General features: G+C 38.7%; 1 protein-coding gene across 2 annotated transcripts in view; it reads right to left on the bottom strand.

The window, feature by feature from the left end:
• REPS2 (RALBP1 associated Eps domain containing 2) overlaps positions 1-7198 on the bottom strand; it is a 213224-nt gene that overhangs the window by 152880 nt on the left and 53146 nt on the right. The window lies entirely within an intron of this gene.

The raw sequence follows: 7198 nt of genomic DNA, 5'->3' as shown, positions 1-7198 counted from the left end.
AAAAAAAAAAAAAAAAGAAAGAAAGAAAGAAAGTCATTGGGGTGAAAAGAAAACAGATTAGTCATTAGCACAACTCGTAGATTATCCTGATTTATCGAAATTAAAAGTAAATTAATTATTTGTATAAATTTCTCAGGTAAAATAATTTCCTAATCATTGAAATTACATCCTGGGTGCTCAATTCAGAGGAATACACATACATATTTTCAAGACATTGCAATAATTGTTGGTTCCCATCCCATCACCTGTAACAAAAACATCCGTCTCCCCACCTAGATTGAATTCCAATGTTACTTCTCTGTAGCTCCTTCCCAAGTCTCCAGGTATAGTTTATTTTCCCAGAGTATTCTCAGAGTACTCTATTCAAATATCTATTAATGTCTATCACATGATACATTGTCTTGGACTTATTTCAAAATAAAAGTGGGGAGGAGAGAAGTTGGGGTGTATGGGTGAAATAAGCATAACCAAGTCATTGTTGAAGTTTGCTGATGGGTTCATGGGGGTTCATTCTCCTATTCTCTGTACTTTTGAAATTCTCCATATTCGTGTTTTTTAATGTCTACTTTCACACTTATCACATTATATTATAATTATCTGTTTATCTCTGCCTCCCATTAAAATGTCTTCTTTTCAAAGACAAGGAGCAACTTCCATTCATCTCCTAGCAGAAGGATAGGCACCCAAGATACAATTAACAAATTCTCAATCAAGTAAATGAAGCCTACTCTCGAAAATAAAATGTAATTGAGTTTTATAATATATCCTTTATTGTAAATATAATTACACATATTAAGCTATAGGCTAGGCTGTACATGGGGAAAAGCACCAATAACATCAGTGCAGTTCCAATATCAAGACAGTTGCCTTGTAGAATATTTCCTAATATTAAGAAATTATAATCCTTGGTATGTGAACAATTTAACAACTATATTTCAGTGAGTATTAATCTAGTATCAAGTTAACCTTCAATTATTCCTTTACCAAAACTACCAAATCGAATTGGAAAGCTCTTTACTACAGATGACTGAAGTTGCTTAAAACATTTATTGTGGTACTCGAAGACTAACACACTAATCTGACATTAGTAAACCACCTTATTTACCTTGGAATCTAGTGGTCCCATATCACCACTAGAATCACTGCTTTGGAGCCAAAGTAGAATATACACACATAACTTTCCTTGCTCTTTGTATACCAAACCTCAAAGAGACCATGCCAAGAACTTTCTGAAATACTCAAACCTCAAGGAAGACAAAAGAATTATAAACCTTTGTAAGTTATATATGGAGCCTCATAAACCTGGGACTTCTCAATCAAGAAAACAGGTTAATTTTGTAAGATTTTTTCATTCATCAAGGTTCAAAGTATTCTAAGTTTAAAATCTGCATGGAAAAGCTCTAAATTGTGGGTAGAAATGATTTAATGACATCTAAAGAAGATAAAGTGGTGGTTTATCCCAGATAGCCAATTAGCAGGAGGTATTTTATATAGTAATAATTGCTCCTTCAAACAGTACAAGTCACTGAGCTTTTCTCAAAATAAAGAAAAAAAATGCAAAGATCCCGCTGGTGTTTAGTCTAAACTCCAAACCTGTAACAGTTCTCAGCTGGATCCATCTTCAGTTACATGTTGTGCAAATTCCTAAGAAAGAATAAGAACCTATGGACTAGTGCTTGTTTTCTCAGGTGGAAAACAAGAGGGGCGGGGGGGGGGGGTAAGGAATGAATGAAATCAACATCTTTACAGCTTACAGATGTACATTAACCTGCTGGGATGCTGGATACAAATCAGAAAAATTCACTGACCATTTGGGAGGAACCTCAACAAAGTTCTGGAAGGAGGTCGAAGGCCACTAAAACAGCTTGCCTCCTGCCTAATTCTGTAAGATTAGGTAACTGTGCTGAGTAACCAGTCCACATGTTCTAATTTGCCTGAAATAATACTTTCTTTCCTAGCTGAAATATAATAAATGTTCAGAACCGTTCAAAGGTTTGAATAAGCTTCTCTTTCAAGTATTTTTAAAGGCTTCCTTAGATTTAAAATTTTTTAAACTTTTAGTGGGGGGACTGGAAGAATTCTCCAAGAACACCCCTACTTTCTATTCTTTGCTCTGGCCTCAAATGCTGCAGGTCCTGCCCCCAGACACGTGCACCTTCACAAGGCCACCTCCGCGTTCCCTCCAGGATCACTTAAAACCGAGTCACCCTCCAACTTCAAAGGGCTTCCAGGCACTTCATTCCCTTCTTGTAAAACTCCTGAGCACAGCTTTTGAGACCCCATGGGGGTGGAGAACCTGCAGCCTTAAGGCCACATTGTGGCCTTCTAGGTCCTTAAGTGCAGCCTTTTAACTGAATCCAAATTTTACAGAACAAATCCTTTTACTAAAAGGGGTGCAGCAGAAAAAGATGAAGCTTTTCTTGCCTCCTTTGCTGCTTAAAAAAGAACAATCTTGAAATCAGATGGCTGTAGGCTCCCCACCCCTGTCTGGGCACCTGCCATGCCGTTTTCCTGAAAGCCAACCGTCTCCCCACTTCTGTGCCTGCCAGGCTCATTCTTCAAGTCACCTCAAGACCAATCTTATCTTTGAAACCTTAGTCAATTCCACATGGCATGTTTTCTGCATTCCCCTAACACTTTTTACCAGCTTTCTATCACATCACTAGCCTTGTAATATAGCAAAATCGTTATGTCGGTAATAATCTCCACTGGACCCTAACTCCTTCCCGCACACCAAGTGTCTGGCACAAAGCAAGAGTATATTTTCTCATTTGTATCCCCCAGGACTCATACTTTGTGATGCTTGCTATACACTGAGCTGCTCAATGAATGTTTGTTGAAATAATTAGTTTTCACAACGTGTAGTAGCAGAATCATTCTTCTTTCTCTCATTTTGTAATTACTTTTACAAGTGGCTGCTAACGCTGCTTAAATTGGCTTTAGTCATCTCACACCATACAGCCACACGAGTTCCTGCAGGAATATAAGAGAATATTAACTTCTCTGTTCCCTTCCTGCTTAGCTACGAGGGTACCAGTTAGGGTCAAAGCCTGAGGAAAGGCATCCACCATTCTTTATCCTGGCCCTAGGCCTTGTAGCCCAGGAGAATACCTCAGGGGTGCCCCAGCTGCTCAGCACTCCAGAGATGTACTTCCTTCTACTCAGCACACCCCAAGAGGTATCAGCCCCCAAGTGGGTACACTGGACAACAGAAATACAGAAGATATCCTGAAGTACATGCTAACAAATTGTACCTCGGTCTCTCAGGAAACAGCTAAAGACACAGGTCGACTATATGCTGGGTGGTCCTTTACCATTCATTGATACTTTCTAACATTCAAGAGAGACTCGCAGTCCAGAGGGACCCTGGTGAGCTACTTAAGAAAACATGAACCACTATATCCAAGTACCCAACATTAGGTACTATAGTATATGCCTAAGCTAAACCACATTGCTAAAGAGAGGGCAGACATGTAGTGCTGAGGTATGATTTCAGACCTAGAACCCTACCAATACCTTAAAGTACTTATTAGTTTAAAAATGTACTGGGCACCTCCCCATCAAAAGCAATGTGCTTGGTGCTATAAGAGGAACTGAGCAGCACTGAACAGAACAATCTACTCTACACATACTCCTTCCCTCTCACTTTGCCAAACCATCTGAAAAGTAGGTTACAGACACGCCTCATGACACGCCACCCCTAAATTCTTTATTATTCATCTCCTGATAACAAGGATATTTTCCTACACCACCACATCATCATCGCCACACCCAAGGAAATCAACATTAACACAATATTATTAAACAATGTATGGTCCACATGTTTCCTCAATTATCCTGAAAATGACCTATAGAGCTGGATTTTCTTTTCCCGATCTAAGACTTAATCAATGCTCATGTACTGCATTTTTATCTTATGTTCCCTTAGTCACCTCCTAATCTAGAATAACCCCTTTTGGTTCTTAATGACACTGAATTCTTTTGAGAGTCCAGGCCAGTTGTCTTCAGAATGTCCCACATTTGGATTTGTCTGCTTTCTTGTGATTATATTCAAGTCAAACATTTCTGGCAAGCCCATCACACAGGTAATACTGTGATATAGTGAGAAGCACACATGAGTGACGGGCACACAATGTCGGGACGTAAACCACTGCTGTTGACTGCCAAGCATGGCCACTTGATTAAGGTATTGACTGATAGATCTCTCCATTGCAAAGACCTATTTTTATGTTGTATTTTAAGACCACGTGAGTGCTCTATCTCCTGAAAAATCAGCTTTAAAATCTGTTAAATACTAATTATAAGTAAGTGCAGCTAAATTCTATCAGCATCTACAGAACTAGAAATATTCTAGTATTCTATACTATTCATGCAAAATCACAAAGATGGGGTCTGGAATCAGTGGTTCACACTTGTAATCATAGCACTTTGGGAGGCATTGGTGAAAGGATAGCTTGAGCCTAGGAGTTGGAAACCAGCCTGGGCAACATAGTGAGACCCTGTCTCTACAAAAAAAATTTTTTTTAATTAGCCAGGCATAGGTGCGGGCCTGTAGTTCCAGCTAATCAGGAAGCTGAGGCAGGCGGATCCCTTAAGCCCAGGAATTTGAGGTTACAGTGAGCCACTGCACTCCAGCCTGTCACCTTAAAAAAAAAAAAAAAAAAAAAAAAACAAGGATGGGGATGATATTTATTTCATGAGACAGGTGTCATGACCCCCAGTTTATACACAAATAAACCTCCCAAATTAGAAGGTTAAATAATATACTGAAGGTCACAAATTCCAAGCCAGTCCACATACAGAAGAATGAAACTAGACCTTTATCTCTCGTCACATACAAAAATCAAATCAAAATGGATTAAAGACTTAAATCTAAGACCTGAAACTATGGAACTACTAAAAGAAAACATTGGGGAAACGCTTCAGGACATTGGTCTGGGCAATGATTTCTTGAGTGATACCCCCAAAGCACAGGCAACCAAAGCAAAATTGGACAAATGGGATCACATCAAGCTAAAAAGCTTCTGCACAGCAAAGGAAATTATCAAAAAAGGGAAGAGACAGCCCACATAATGGGAGAAAATATTTTCAAACTACTCATCTGACAAGGGATTAATAACTAGAATATATAAGGAGCTCCAACAACTCTTTAAGAAAAAATCAAATAATCCGATTAAAAAATGGGCAAAGGATCTGAATACACATTTCTCAAAAGAAGACATACAAATGGCCAATAGGTCTATGAAAAACTGCTCAACATCATTAGTAATCAGAGAAATGCAAATCAAAACTATAATGAAATATCACCTCACCCCAGTTAAAACGGCTTTTATCAAAAAGACAGGCAATAATGAATGCTGGTGAGGATGTAGAGAAAGGGGAATCCTTGTCCACTATTGGTGGGAATGTAAATCAGTGCAACTGCTATGGAGAACAATATGGAGGTTCCTCAAAAAACAAAAAATAGAATTACCATATGACCCAGCAATCCCACTGCTGGGTATATATCCAAAGGAGGGGAATTCGGTATATCAGAAAGATACCTGCACTCCCATGTTTACTGCAGCAATATTCGCAATAGCCAAGATTTGGAATCAACCTAAGAGTCCATCGCCAGATGAATGGATAAAGAAACTGTGGTACACAGAAACAATGGAATATTATATAGCCACAAGAAAGAATGAAATCCTGCCATTTGCAACAACATGTATAGAACTGAAATAAGCCAACCATGGAAAAACAAATCTCACATGTTCTCACTCATATGCGAGAGCTAAATACTAAAAACAATTGATCTCATGGAGACAGAGAGTAGAATGATGGTTACTAGAGGCTGGGAAGGATAGCAGGCAGGGGGGGCATAAAGTAGGGATGGTTAATGGGTGCAAAAATATAGGATAGCTAGATAGAATGAACAACATTTGACAGCACAACAAAGTGACTATAATCAACAATAAGTTAGGGTATACTTTAAAATAACTAAAAGAGTGGAATTGGAATGTTCCTAACACAAAGAAATGATAAATGTCTGAGGTGACAGATACCCCAATTACCCTGATTGGATTAATACACATCATATGCCTGTATCAAAACGTCACATGATCCTCAACAAAATACTAGCAAACCGAATTCAACAGCATATCAAAAGATAATTCACCATGATCAACTAGGTTTCGTCCCAGGGATGCAAGGATGGTTCAACATATACAAATCAATAAACGTGATTCACCACATAAACAGAAGCAAAAACAAAGACGATATGATCATCTCAATAGATGCAGAAAAAGCATTTGATAAAACCCAGCACCCTTTTATGATAAAAACCCTCAACAATCTAGGCATAGAAGGAACATACCTCAAAATTATATTAATAAAAGCCATATATGAGAAACCCACAGCCAACACCATACTGAATGAGAAAAAGATGAAACATTCCCCCTAAAAACTGGAACAAGACAAGGGTGTCCACTGTCACCACTTCTATTCAACACAGTACTGGAAGTCCTGGCTGGAGCAATCAGGCAAAAGAAAGAAATAAAGAGTATTCAGTGACAGATAAAAGACTTAAATGTAAGATATGAAACCATAAGAATTCTAGACGAAAATGTTGGACAAACTCTTCTAGATATCAGCCTAGGCAAAGAATTTAAGAAGACGACCCCAATGGCAATCACAGCAACAACAAAATAAATAAATGGGACTTGATTAAATTAAAAAGCTTCTGCACAGCTAAAGAAATAATCAACAGAGCAAGCAGACAACCTACAGAATGGAAGAAAATATTTGCAAGCTATACATCTCATAGAGAGCTAATAAACAGAATCCATTAAAATACAAAGAACTCAAGCAAATCAGCAAGGAAAAAATAAACAACTTCATTAAAAAGTGGGCAAAAGACATGAACAGAAGCTTTTCAAAAGAAGATACACAGGCCGGGCACGGTGGCTCACGCCTGTAATCCTAGCACTCTGGGAGGCTGAGGCGGGTGGATCGTTTGAGTTTAGGAGTTCAAGACCAGCCTGAGCAAGAGCAAGACCCCATCTCTACTAAAAATAGAAAGAAATTAGCTGGACAACTCAAACTATATAGAAAAAATTAGCCAGGCATAGTGACATGTGCCGGTAGTCCCAGCTACTTGGGAGGCTGAGGCCGAAGGATCGCTTGAGCCGAGGAGTTTGAGGTTGCTGTGAGCTGGGCT

The sequence above is a fragment of the Propithecus coquereli genome, unplaced genomic scaffold (assembly GCF_000956105.1).
Source record: "Propithecus coquereli isolate 6110/MARCELLA unplaced genomic scaffold, Pcoq_1.0 Scaffold513, whole genome shotgun sequence".
In the NCBI taxonomy this organism is placed as follows: Eukaryota; Metazoa; Chordata; class Mammalia; order Primates; family Indriidae; genus Propithecus; species Propithecus coquereli.
Note: the sequence above shows the minus strand (reverse complement) of the source record. Positions and strands in the feature narration are given on the sequence as shown.